A 12954-nucleotide genomic window follows, 5' to 3' on the forward strand; every position below is an offset into this window, starting at 1 on the left:
AAGGTCCAGGTCCAGTGAGAGACCCAAAGTAACTGAGGAGACACCAACCCTGACCTCTGGGTTCCCACATGTGTGTGGACATCTGTGGGCACAAACTCGAACACTCGGTGCGGCTCTATCAGGGAGAAATTTGGCATCTCCAGAGTCATCTGTTATCCATGTTTCACTCACGAGTTTTAGAGATTTTGTGAAAATTTTTTAAAGAGTTGCCATGGTGATGGCGTCTTTTTTTAAAAAATTATTTAGTATGTATACAGTGTTCTGCCTGCATGTATCCCTGCAGGCCAGAAGAGGGCACCAGATCTCATTACAGATGGTTGTGAGCCACCATGTGGGGTGCTGGGAATTGAACTCAGGACCTCTGGAAGAGAAGCCAGTGCTCTTAACCTCTGAGCCATCTCTCCAGCCCGAGATTTTGTGAAATTTCTATGAGCTGGGTTGTGGCTCCCTCCACTCTGCACATGTACTCCAATAAAAGCCATGCTACACACACACTTGTATGGTTGTTTGAGACAGGTTTTTTTTTTTTTTTTTTTTTTTTTTTGGTTTTACGAGACAGGGTTTCTCTGTATTGTTTTGGAGGCTGTCAGTCCAGCCCGGCTTCGAACTCACAGAGATCCTCCTGTCTCTGTCTCTGCCTCCCGAGTGCGGGGATTAAAGGCGTGTGCCACCACCGCCCAAGACAGGCTCTTAAATGACCCAGGCTGCATAGCTGAGGATGACCTTGAATTCCTGACCTTCCTGCTTCTACTTCCCAGGTGCTGGAATTACAGGTATTTCACCACCAGGCCTGCCTTACTCTTTCTTGGTTATGGTTTTGGGGTTTTGTTTTGTTTCAAGGCAGGGTTTCTCTGTATAGCTCTGGCTGTCCTGGAACTTGCTTTGTAGACCAGAGTGGCGTGGAATCCAGAGGTCTGCTCACCTCTGCCTCCCACGTGCTGGGATGAAAGGTGTGTGCAAGACACCACACCCAGAGCTCTTGTTTGTGCTTTAAGTGTGGTTTTGTTCGTTTGGGGGACTTGGTTCCATGCAACCCAGGCTGGTCTTGAACTCCTGACCCTCTTGCCTGCACTCAATCTCAGAGGTGTAAATACTACATGGATGATAGCACTAAGGTGTCTCCTCGGCTTGGACCTCTAAGCTTCACTTTCAGACTGTGTGTCTATCACCACAGGAACCCTCACCCCACAAATGTCTTCAGTAAGCCACCCAGAACCAACTCCAGTGTCAGACAGACACTATCAGGGAAGATTCACCACCCTTTCCTAAGGCACCTCTCTCCCTGGAAGGGGAAGTAAATAAACTACAGAGGCATGGTGCCACATTCCTGTAATCCCCCATTCATTTGAAAGGGTTTTGTTTTGTTTTCTTTTTTTGTTTTGTTTTTTTTTTTTTTTCGAGACAGGGTTTCTCTGTGGCTTTGGAGGCTCTCCTGGAACTCGCTTGGTAGTCCAGGCTGGTCTCGAACTCACAGAGATCCGCCTGCCTCTGCCTCCCGAGTGCTGGGATTAAAGGCGTGCGCCACCAACGCCAGGCTTGTTTTGTTTTTATAAGACAGGGTCTCGGGCAGTGGTGGCATATGCCTTTAATCCCAGCACTTGGGAGGCAGAGACAGGCGGATCTCTGTGAGTTTGAGGCCAGCCTGGTCTACAGAGCTAGTTCCAGGAAGGCCTCCAAAACAATACAGAGAAACCCTGTCTCGAAAAACCAAAACAAAACAAACAAAAAAAAAAGACAGGGTCTCACCACATAGCCTCTGGCTGGCCTGGAACTCACTATGCAGATGAGGCTGTCCGTGAACTAGAGATCTACCTGCTTGGCCTCCTGGGCGGTAGGATTAAAGGCCTGCACCTACACATCTGGCTTAGCTTCCTTTTATTTGACTTGACAATCAGAGCCGCTGGGGGAAGCCCACAGCTGGGCAATCTGATGCTCGTGGCAGTCTCCTTGCTGGAGATAACACTTCCGTGGGTCCTGGTGATAACAGCTGTGGAGGAGGAGGCCTTGCAGGGCTTGTTAAGGGCTGCTCGGTACAAACGAAGACGCTTCTCTAGGGCTAGCAAATGTCCCCAGGGGTGGCTGGAGCGGATGAGAAGTCTAGGCCTCTGGATTCTGTTTCTTTTCTCATTGCTATAACAAAGGCGACCTAAGAAGGAAGAGTTTATTGTGGCTCGAGGCTGGGTCCTGTGGCCTCCACAGTCAGGAAGCAGAGTGCCATGAACGCTGGTTGGTGCTCAGCTCGATTCTTTTTACTTAGTCCCCAGCCAGGTGTGAGGCCAGGGGACAGTGAGGATGTGTCTCCCCACCGGAGCCCTGGCAAACTTGCCCAGAGGTTTGTCCTTTTGATGACTCTGGGTCCTGTCGAGTTGACAACGAAGATGAGCAGTCACATCGGATGGCCCTGTCCTGCTTCTGTCGACTTTGTGCCTTAACCTTCGGGCAAATTCCGCTCCAGTTCCCACGCTGGCAGGTTGAGAAATGCTTTGTCTGGGACTGGAGAGATAGCCCAGCAGTTAAGGACTCTTGCTGCTTTTGCTGAGGACCCAGGTTCGGGTCCAGTAGCCACATGGTGACTCACAATCGCCTGCAACTCCAGTTCCGGGGGACCCGATGCCCTCTCCTGACCTCTTGGGCACCATGCATGCAGGCAAAGCACTCATACACGTGAATAAATACATAAATACATCTGAAAGCGAGAGAGAGAGAGAGAGAGAGAGAGAGAGAGAGATGCTTTGTCCGATGCTACAAGCTTCCTAGTCTCTTCCCCTTTCAGAATTAAGACGCACACCAGCCTCAAACCGGGCGTGGCGTCTCATCTCAGCACAGACAAGGCAGAAGCGGGTGGACCCCAAGTTCAAGGACAGCCTGGGCTACGTAGCCAGACCCGGCTCAAATAAATGAAAGCCCACATGCCTTCAGACCTCAGCGGCAGACACCCTCCGACTCCCCTAGCCCACGCCCACGGCTCTGCTCGTCACGTGACAGGGAAGGGACAATGGCGGCGCCCGGGCTGGCTTCAGAAAGAGGGCAACCAACGAGAGGACGCTGCCGCGCCAGAGCGTCCACACCGGCGCCGTTCCTGCGGCCGTCGGCCGGGAAGGCGGGAATTCTGGGTCTACGCGCGGGACCTTCTCGCGGTTTTTTGAAAGAGATAGAGAGCCGGGAAAGAAAAATAAATAAATAAATAAAAAACCCTACCTAAACCCCAGAGGCGGCATGACCCGATCTACCTGGGACCTCCCGGGGTCCGGGGCAGGAGGACGAAGTCGTGGCGCTCGTTCCGTAACTGCTTTTCCAAACCCTTTGTGTCAGCCCAGCCTCTCTCTCTCTGTCTCTCTGTCTCTGTCTCTCTCTCTCTCTCTCTCTCTCTCTCTCTCTCTCACACACACACACACACACACACACACACACACACACACACACACACACACACGATCTGTCCTTCCCTTTGCCGATCTTCAGGAAGTCCAATCAACCAGGGAGCCCTGAACGAGACCTCAGATGACTCCCTGGCGAGGCCCCCAGTCCTCCCTCCCTCCCCGGAGCCCGGCGATTCTGCCCCACACCCCCACCACGACCGTGTGCGGGTCCCTAGGGCAGATGAGCCCTTGGCCACCACCCCTCCAATTTCCTGAAAAACCCAGCAAACAAAAGGCTCGGGAAGGGAGGCGAAACTGAGCGGGGCGCCCTTCCTGCAGGACAGCTGATGGAGCAAAAAAAAAAAAAAAAAAAGTCCGGGAGAGATGACATTCCAGGCTTCCTCCAGGGGCCCCCTGGGTCCTGGGGAGGAGGGACAGCATCAAGGGCCGGGGACACCTGAATGGGCAAGCTGCCCCGGTGGGGTGATGTCAACCTTAGGGAATGGAGGGGGTGGGGGCAATCTTGGGGTTCAGGTGCCCTGTCGGACTCCCAGGCGTGAATAGTGGGGGCTGGGGAGACGCCTGAAGCCCTGCGTCATCTCCTCCGGGACCCAGCCCTACCTCCCCCCCCCCCCGCCCGACCTGCTACCCTCCGTGGTGGCCCCACCCGAGGCCTGGCTTCCTGCTCCTCCCCAACACATATCTTACCCTGCCGAGCTGACCTAGGCTGCTCTGGTTCTTTGGGTCCGTCTAGGACTCTGGTAACCTGGGCCCTCAACCCTGGTAGTTTTCCTGGTCCCCACAAGGGCTAGTCTCCCGCCTGCCCCTGCCCCCGCCCCCTTTCCCATCAGCGACACAATGGTAAGGGAAGAGCAGTCTAATGGTTGGGGCCGGAGATACTGGCTTGGGAGGTTGGGGGGCTTGGCCTCACATCCTGTCAGGCTGCCAAGGGAAGAGTGGAAACAAAAGGCTTCCCCTGCGGGGACAATGAACCTTCCACTGACTCTCCACCTTTCCACTCCCCCAACCTAAACTCTCCCAGCTTCCCCTCTCTACTCCATGCCTGCCCCCAGCAAGCTTTAGCCTACCCTTCCTTTCTTCTCCACTAAGTTCCGACAGGTTTGCTTCTCTCTACCCCCAACAAGGTATCCCAGCAAGGCAGAGGGGCTTTCCCGCGGTGCTAAAGGGTAAACTGCACTCTTGGTTTATTTTTCAATACTACTCTGTAGCCCTGGCTGTCCTGGAACTCTCTGTAGACCAGACTGGCCTTGAACTCACAGAGATCCGCCTGCTTCTGTCTCCTGAGTGCTCAGATTAAAGGCGTGCGCCACCATGCCAGGCTTACCAGCGTCTTTTATCAGTGAGTGGGAAGTGTTAGTTTAGGGCTGGTAATGTGGCCCTACATGTGTTGGTGCATGCCTGGAATCCCAGCCCTGAAGCAGAGGCGAGAGGAGCCAGAGTTCAAGATCATCCTCGCATACTTAGGCGTTGGAGGCCAGCCTGGGCTACATGAGTGCCTGTCTCAAAAAGAGAAGTAAAAAGAAAAGGTGTTGCCCCAGCAAAAGAATGCCCCCCTCCACCTGGGCAGGACTCTGTGGATCAGGAGGAGGGTCTGAGGGCCGCTCTTAGCACTCACCAGTGCCCACACCAGGGAGCAGCCCCACAGGCCTCCAGGGTGTTTTCTTTCACCATCTCTCAGCTTCCAGAGGAGCACTAGAAGCAGTGACTACAGAAGTGTGCTCGCAATCTGGCTTTCCATGTGGGCTCTGGGGATTTGAACTTGGGTCCTCATGCTTTACCCACTAAGCCGTCTTCAAGCCCGCTCTTACCCTTTGCATTTATATCGTGTTCTGACGTAGGGTCTCATGGAGCACAGACTGCCTTTGAACTCAGCATATGCACCAGGGTGATCTTGAACTCAGCATACACACCAGGGTGATCTTGAACTTGACCCTTCCTGCCTCTGCCTCCCAAGTGCTGGAATTACCAGAGCCTGTCTTTTCATTCATTCGTTTGTTTATCAAGACAAGAGTTTCACCCTTTAGCTAGGCTGGCCTTGAACTCTCGACAGCCCTCCTGCCTTGGCCTCCCATTGCCGGCATTAAAGACTTAGGTCACCACTGCCGGCTTCCTGCAGTCTTCTGTGTTGTTTCTGAGGCAGTCTCAGGTGTCTCAGGCTGGCTTATGGGGTGCTGGGGTTCGAAGCACAGCTGTGCCTGGTACCCGTGTCCTTTGTGGGCTGATTTCCCATCTTTTCGTTTTCTATGGTTTATTTTTGTTTTACGAGCACTGGCGTGTCACATACATGTATGTCTGTGTGAGGGTGTTGGGTCTCCTGGAACTGGAGTTGTAGAAAGGGGTTAGCTGCCACGTGGAAAGTTGTGAGCTGCTGTGTGGGTGCCAGGGATTGAACCCAGGTCCTCTGGAAGATCAGCCAGTGAGGGTTCTTAACTGCTGAGCCCATCTCTCCAGCGCCCATCCACGTTCTTTTAAGTGTGGTCACAAATCTCTCTAAAACACTTAAGGGTCAGCATTACGTTATCCATGTATTAACAACAATTTCCCCTAGTGAGAAGCGGGATTATTAGATACCATGGTGAAGTCTGAAAAGCTGTCTGTTCCAAGCGAGGGCAAAGCGATCATACAAGTTAGAAACTAAGAAGTCACTAAGAGCCGGGCGTTGGTGGCGCACACCTTTAATCCCAGCACTCGGGAGGCAGAGGCAGGCGGATCTCTGTGAGTTCGAGACCAGCCTGGTCTACAGAACGAGTTCCAGGACAGTCTCCAAAGCCACAGAGAAACCCTGTCTAGGAAAAAAAAAGAAAAAAAAAGAAGTCACTATGAGCTGAAGAGACAACTCCGTGGTTAGAGAGCCGCTGACCCTGGTCCTCTGCTAGAGCGATAAGTGGTCTTAACCACCAACCATCGCTCCAGACTCATAGTCTTTCTTTGAACAAAAGAATATACTAAGCTGGGCGGCAGAGGCGTCCCCATCTACAGTGAAAGTTCCAGGATGGGCCAGAGCAATACAGGAGGACGCAGAGGCAAGCAGATCTGTCTACATCGTGAGCTCCAGGCCAGTCAGGGCTACATAGTGAGACCCTACCCCAAACAATATTTTTAAAAAGGAGATGATTGCCAAGGTCTAATACAGCATGATAAGATTTTATCAAGTCTTCAGTCATTTTTTTCCTTATCAAAAGGTACAGCATGGGTTGGGGGCCACTAACTTATTTCGTTCTTTGTAATGGTCTGTCTGTTTGAGTTCTACAACATTTTTCTTACCTGGGGTGATCTCGTGGGGACTCTGATCAGCTTAGCGGGGCCAACTGGAGATAATTAGGTTGGGCAGCATTTGTTCCTTTAGGCTACACGTATTGTAGCCATAGCTGGTGTCTCCGCATAGACCACATCTGGCCCCATTTGGACAATCTCAATCCCCCTCCCTGCAAAAAAATGTGCACAGTACACCCAGGAGAGCTGTCCGCTGCTATTTTAAGTATAATCCCTTTAAACTGTGTTGTTTTCTATCTGTATCTGCCAACCGATGTTTAATTGCCTCTTATACTCCAGAGGCCACTGGGAACCTGCTTCCAGCATTCGCCCAAGCCCAAAGATTTTTTTAGGAGAAGACCAAGAAATCCACAATGTTTTGTTTGTTTGTTTTTTTCAAGACAGGATTTCTCTGTGGCTTTGGAGGCTGTCCTGGAACTCGCTCTTGTAGACCAGGCTGGTCTCGAACTCGGCGATCTGCCTGCCTCTGCCTCCCGAGTGCTGGGATTAAAGGCGTGCGCCGCCACTTTGCCCAGCCAAAATGCACAGTTTTACATGAGGTTTTCAGTCACATCATCACCACAGTCGTTCCTGACCACACTCCACTAGGGGCAACCCCCCACCTCGCCATCCCTCTCCCCTCCCCCAACCTCATCCCCCCACCCTTGGGGATAAAATTAGCTGTACCTGTTTTCCTGTGATTTTTCACCCCTTGGTAAGCTGCTAGTCAGGTCCGAGTCCGTGCCAGGACTCACCAGGGTGACATTTGCTCTGCTGCCAATTTGACCCCTAGAGACTCAAGCTCCATGCAAATCTACCCATGTTTGCCTCCTAGGGACAGAGGGTCCCTGCTTGGCTTACTTTCTTTTGATCTGTTCATACTTGTTCTGGCACCTTGTGGATCCGTTTCACACCCCAGTCTAAGCCATTTAGGTCTGTTGACGCCTCTCCCTCCTCTTAGCCGCCCGCCCGCCCGTGTCCTCCCTTGGCACTCAGCAGTAATGCTAAAGCTCTGGGCACCAGCCACGCAGTCTCAGCTTCCTCCCTTCCTCCTTCCTTCCTTCTTCCTTCCTTCCTTTTTTAAAATTTATTTTCTTATTTTTATTACATATACAGTGCTCTGTCTGCATATTTGCCTGCAGGCCAGAAGAGGGCACCAGATCTCATTACAGATGGTTTTGAGCCACCATGTGGTTGCTGGGAATTGAACTCAGGACCTCTGGAAGAGCAGTCAGTGCTCTTAACCTCTGAGCCATCTCTCCAGCCCCAATTGCAATTTTTAAAAGATGTATTTATTTTTATTTTGTGTGTATGGGTGTTTTGACTCCTTGAACATCTGTGCACCATGTGTGTGCAGTGCCCAAGGAGGCCAGAAGAGGGCATCAGATCCCCTGGAACTGGAATCACAGACAGTTGTGAGCTGCCAAATGGGTGCTAGGACTTGAACCTGGGTTCTCTGGAGGAGCAGCCAGTGCTCTTAACCACTCTGCCATTCTCTAGCCCCACAAATGGTTTTTATTATTATTATTGGGGGGGGCGTTTCGAGACAGTGTTTCTCTGTATAACATTCATGGCTGTCCCAGAACCCCCTCTGTAGACCAGGCTGGCCTTGAACTCACTGAGATCTGCCTGACTCTGCCTCCTAAGAGATGGGACTGAAGGCGTGCACCAGCACTGTCCGACATTCTTAATTAAAAATTTACTCTTGTGTTATATGTGTGTCCCCATGTGTGTGCAAGGGAAACTAGAAGAGGCCACAGAATCTCCTGGAGTTAGAGTTATAGGCAGTTGTCAGCTGTGCCACAGGGGGGTGCAGGGAACCAACCTCTGGTCCTTGCCAAAAGCAGCAAGAGCTTGTAACAACTGAGCCATCTCTCCCGCCCCTGTAAAGGTCTAAGTGGCGCACGCACAATGGCGTATGCGTTATTCTACCCTGGAAAACAGCATTTGCTGTAAGCCTCCCTCATGTCTCATGGGTGTCTCTGGGATGCTTGTTTTATATTATTTCGGGTGTTGTTGCTGTTTCTGGTTATTGGTTGTGCCAGCAACAGGACTCCACACCCCCAGGAGCCACAAGCCCAGCTGTCGTCCTGATACTGAGGCTTCCATTTCCTGCTCTCTTTCCTGATAGATGTGTACTTTTTGCTGGGTGTGGTAGCAGGTAGATTATAATTCCAGCACCTGGGAGGTTTGAGGCCGGCTGGGCAGGGCTACATCCTTGTTTTGTGTCAAACAAAGGAAAAGAGCCACCGAGATGGCTTAGCCAGTAAAGGCGCTTGCCGCCAAGCCTGACTACCTGAGTTCGATACTGGGACCCACATGATGGAAGGAGAGAACCAAGTCCTTTTTAGTTTATTTTTTATGTTTAGGTTTTGCCTGCATGAGTGTATGTGCATCATAGGCACACAGAAAAGGGAGTAGGAGCCAGGCGGTGGTGGTGCACACCTTTAATCCCAGCACTTGGGAGGCAGAGAGAGAGAGAGAGAGAGAGAGAGAGAGAGAGAGAGAGAGAGAGAGAGAGAGAGAGAGAGAGAGAGAGAGAGAGATGTCTAATTTCAGGTTACTTCAAGTGTCCTCAGGCTTGTGGCTCGCAAATCTGTTCAGGGCTGAGGACGTAGCTCTGTTGGTGGAGTGTTTGCCTAGCGTGCTTTACAAAGCTGGTTCAATCCCCAGCGCCACAGAAACCAGCTGAACAGAAGTGGTGTCTTCAGTTACACAGTGGTTTCCAGGCTCTTCTGGGATAGACAAGGGCGTCTGCACAGGAGAAAGGGGGTGAGGAGCACTGGGGAGATGGGCCAGTGGGGAAAGCCATGAAGGCGGGAGGCCAGGAGGCCAGGGTTCTGAGGCCTTGCGCCAGGTGTGAATGCCAGGGTGGCATATGCCTGTGACCCTAACAGGATGGGGAACCAGGGCACCGGCAGATAGTCCCCAGGGCTCTCTATCCAGCCGGTCCAGCCGAAACAGAGAGCTCTAGCCTCAGAGAGAAACTGTCTCCAAAATACAAGGTGAAGAGTAACAGAAGACAGCTATGGTGAACTACGCCTATGCACACAAAGAGGCGCGCGCACACGCGCACACAGACACACACACACACACACACACACACACCCCCAAAGCAACAGAAAACGGTTTGAAGTGGTGGTATTCATTAACCAGGGCCAGGTGAGCGGCGCTGAAGTTTAAACTACACGGAACTTGGAAATAATCTTGCACTTTGGACTTGACAGGGTTAAGCGTGCCAGAAGAGGAGTGCTGGGCTGCTGGAGGAGAGCAGGGAAACTCACGAACCGTAGTTTAAAGGGGCCGACAGCTAGTCTGCTCTCTGTTGACTTCAAACATATAGGAACTTTTTTCCCTAGTTTATTCTCGTCGGTTTTTGGTTTGGGGTGTGGGGGGCAGAGACAGAGTCAGGAAGGAAAACGTGCAGGAGTTGGTTCCCACTTTGTGGGTCCCGGGGCTCGAACTCGGGTCAAGTTTGGCTGCAAGCCCTCCTGCCCCCGAGCTACCTTGTCAGGCTCTTACTAAGTTTCCACAGTCAGCCCACAAAGCGATGCGTTTTGCTATGACATTTCCATGCCTACTCTCTTGCCTGTGTACCTTGTTCTTACCGCCCCTCCCCCACGGCCCTCCCCCACGCTTTTGGTTTCTTATTTGTTTTGAGACAAGATTTTACTGCCTGGCCCAGAACTGGATAGTCTCAAAATTCTGGCAATCTTGCTTCTGCTTCCTTAGTGCCGGGATTACAGGCCTGCACGCTAAGCCTAATTTACACACAGGAAAAGTTTTATCTCTGTGAAGGGCTCACACGATGTGAGGGGGTCCTGGCTGGGGATTAGTGGAGACTAGCATGCCTGAAGCCCCAGCACTTTCCGAGCACTTTCATAGCAAATCTGGCGCGTGTTGTAACCCCGCATCCAGGCCTTGGAGGCAGGAGGATGGAGAGTTCAAGGTCATACTCAACTATATAAAAAACCTGAGGTTTGCTGGGGCTAGAAGAAGACTCCTTCTAATGCTATCCCGGAGGCTGTCAGTGTGTGAGCATACCTTACTGCTATGCCCGGAAGCAGAGGTGGCTGCTAACACTTGCAGTGTGGAAACGGTGACGGGCTCCATGTTTTAATTTATCATTATTATTTTAGATTTTTCAGGTTTGTTTTCTGTTCCTGAGTATTTTGCCTGCAAGTGCATCTGTGTACCACACGCATGCCTGATTCCCACAAAGGTCCAAAGAGGCCATTGGATGCCCTCCCTGGAGCTAGAGTTACAATGGTTGCGAGCCACCATGTAGGTGCTAGGATCAAACCCTTGTCCTCGGTAAAGCAGCAAGTGCCCTTCAGTGCCGGGCCGTCTGTCTCTCCAGTCCATTTAACTTTTTAATTAAATAACTTCTGGGAATCCGTTTTCTTCTCCCAACCATGTTTATCCTGTAATGCAAACTCAGGTTACCCAGCTTGGAATACTGAGGAAAAAAGGGTTGGAGGTTTCTTTGGGTGTCTTTGGAACAGACATTAACTCTGGGCTAACATGAGTTCAACACCTGCAGCAGGCAACTGAGATACTTAGTTTGGCAACAAAGTGGTTCTGGTGGATGGTGGGGCGGACGGAGTGTGGCGGGAATGACCTCATGTGCGCAGGATAAATGGAGGGTGCTTCCTGATTAGCAGGGTAAAAGATCTCAGGCGTCACTTGCATGGAAAAGGGAAATCACGGGATTTTCACCGGCTGTGTGTGTGTGTGTGTGTGTGTGTGTGCGTGTTTGTTTTTTTAAGACTTGCAATGTAACCCAGTCTGAAACTTGCCCTCATTTCCCTTTCAGGTTATGGGATTACAGGTGTGCATTACCACATTGGATTTATGCAGGGCTGAGGATGGAACCCAGGGCTTTCGGGGTGCTAGGCGGGCTGTCTACCAAGTCCTCTACTGATAAGAGAGCAGCAGAGAGACCCCCCCAGTAATGGTTCTCTTACTGATACACATCCTACCACTGCGGACGGAGTCTGGTGCTGCTTCATCTCCTCGGCCGGCCGGCCTCATCAACAGCACCTCCCTCCCATTCTGCTAGTCTCCGCACTCTAGGGGCATTAGTCCTGTCTGCATACTAACGCATTGCCTACCCCACTGACAGAGAAATTTAAGCAATCAGAGGCTGGAAGTGGGCTGCTGATGGTGGCGGCGCCTAGGGTGAGACAGAAGCCATGATTCAGAAAGTCTGGGGACCCGGGTGCAGAATTATAGCTGTAAAAAAGGGGGGTGTCTGTGGATAAGAGAAGGGGGGCCCGAGACTGCGTGGGGAAGGAGGAGGAACTCCCAGCTCCAGCCGGTCAGCCAGGCTCCAGCCAAGCCGGCTGTTTCCTGCCCTGGCTGACCCCCCACCCCGGAGCAGGACCCAGGCAGGGCAGTGAGGAAGGGCAGGGGGTGGGGAGCGCTACTTGCCGCAGGAAGATAAGTGCACGGGGACAGGAGGTCATCACGGGTCTCCCGTGTCTTCTGGGGGGGCGTGGTCAGGGTATCTGGCAAACCCCCAGGTGCCCGGGACTCCAACCTCAGAGTTTCCAGACCCTGCAGTAATTACCTTAAAGTCCCCTTCCCGCAGCCCCCTAGGGGCCGACTTCGGTAGCACCTCCCCCCATCCATAGTGCGCCCCCCCCACCGGTGCCCTCAAGTAGATGGTGGCACATCTTTCCTGGACCCTCCCCTCAAATTGATGTGTGTGTGTGTGTGTGTGTGTGTTGGGGGGGGTGTTGGCAAATGAGAGGAAGGGCCCTCCCAGCCATCCCGAGGGCCCCCAGGAGCCAGACAGGAAACAGCCTCAGGAAAGAGCCACAGCGGTCTCCACCCCCGCCCTGGAGGTCAAGGCTGCCGGCGGCGGAGGAGTGTCACCTCCAAAAAAGAAAAAGAAAAAAGAAGAGAGGGAGAGAGGGAAGAGAGAGAGAGAGAGAGAGAGAGAGAGAGAGAGAGAGAGAGAGAGAGAGAGAGAGAGAGAGAGAGAGAGAGAGAGAGAGAGGAGAGGGGAGAGGGGAGAGAGAGGTGTTTGTAGAGATCCCTCGGGACCCCTCACCTTTTATTTACTTTTTTTCTATACTTTGGGTCCCAAGTGACTGCTTCCACCCTCTGCTCATTTTCTCAGCGCTAGGCTGCGCGCACAGTGGGTCTCCAGCTCTTAACCTGCACACTAGGATTGAGTGAACGCTCGCTCCCGAGGCCTCCGAGCTGGGATTGTTGTTTGGGGAATGCGGGGAGGAGGGTGTCCGCTGGGCAGCCTTCCGTCCTGAAAGGCATAGATTTAACCCTCTCTCAAATGCAACGCCCTGCTCCACCGAGG

The 12954-nt window shown here is 52.3% G+C and overlaps 1 long non-coding RNA gene across 1 annotated transcript; it reads right to left on the reverse strand.

Annotated features, from left to right (window-relative positions):
* Window positions 1-1858: 1858 nt before the first annotated feature.
* LOC110342806 lies at window positions 1859-4165 on the reverse strand. Its single transcript, XR_005871022.1, has 2 exons — window positions 4068-4165; window positions 1859-2493 (listed from the first exon to the last, which is right to left on the reverse strand). It is a non-coding gene; the product is annotated as an uncharacterized LOC110342806 (long non-coding RNA).
* Window positions 4166-12954: the final 8789 nt, after the last annotated feature.

Source organism: Mesocricetus auratus, unplaced genomic scaffold, assembly GCF_017639785.1.
Source record: "Mesocricetus auratus isolate SY011 unplaced genomic scaffold, BCM_Maur_2.0 Super-Scaffold_100025, whole genome shotgun sequence".
Classification (NCBI taxonomy): Eukaryota; Metazoa; Chordata; class Mammalia; order Rodentia; family Cricetidae; genus Mesocricetus; species Mesocricetus auratus.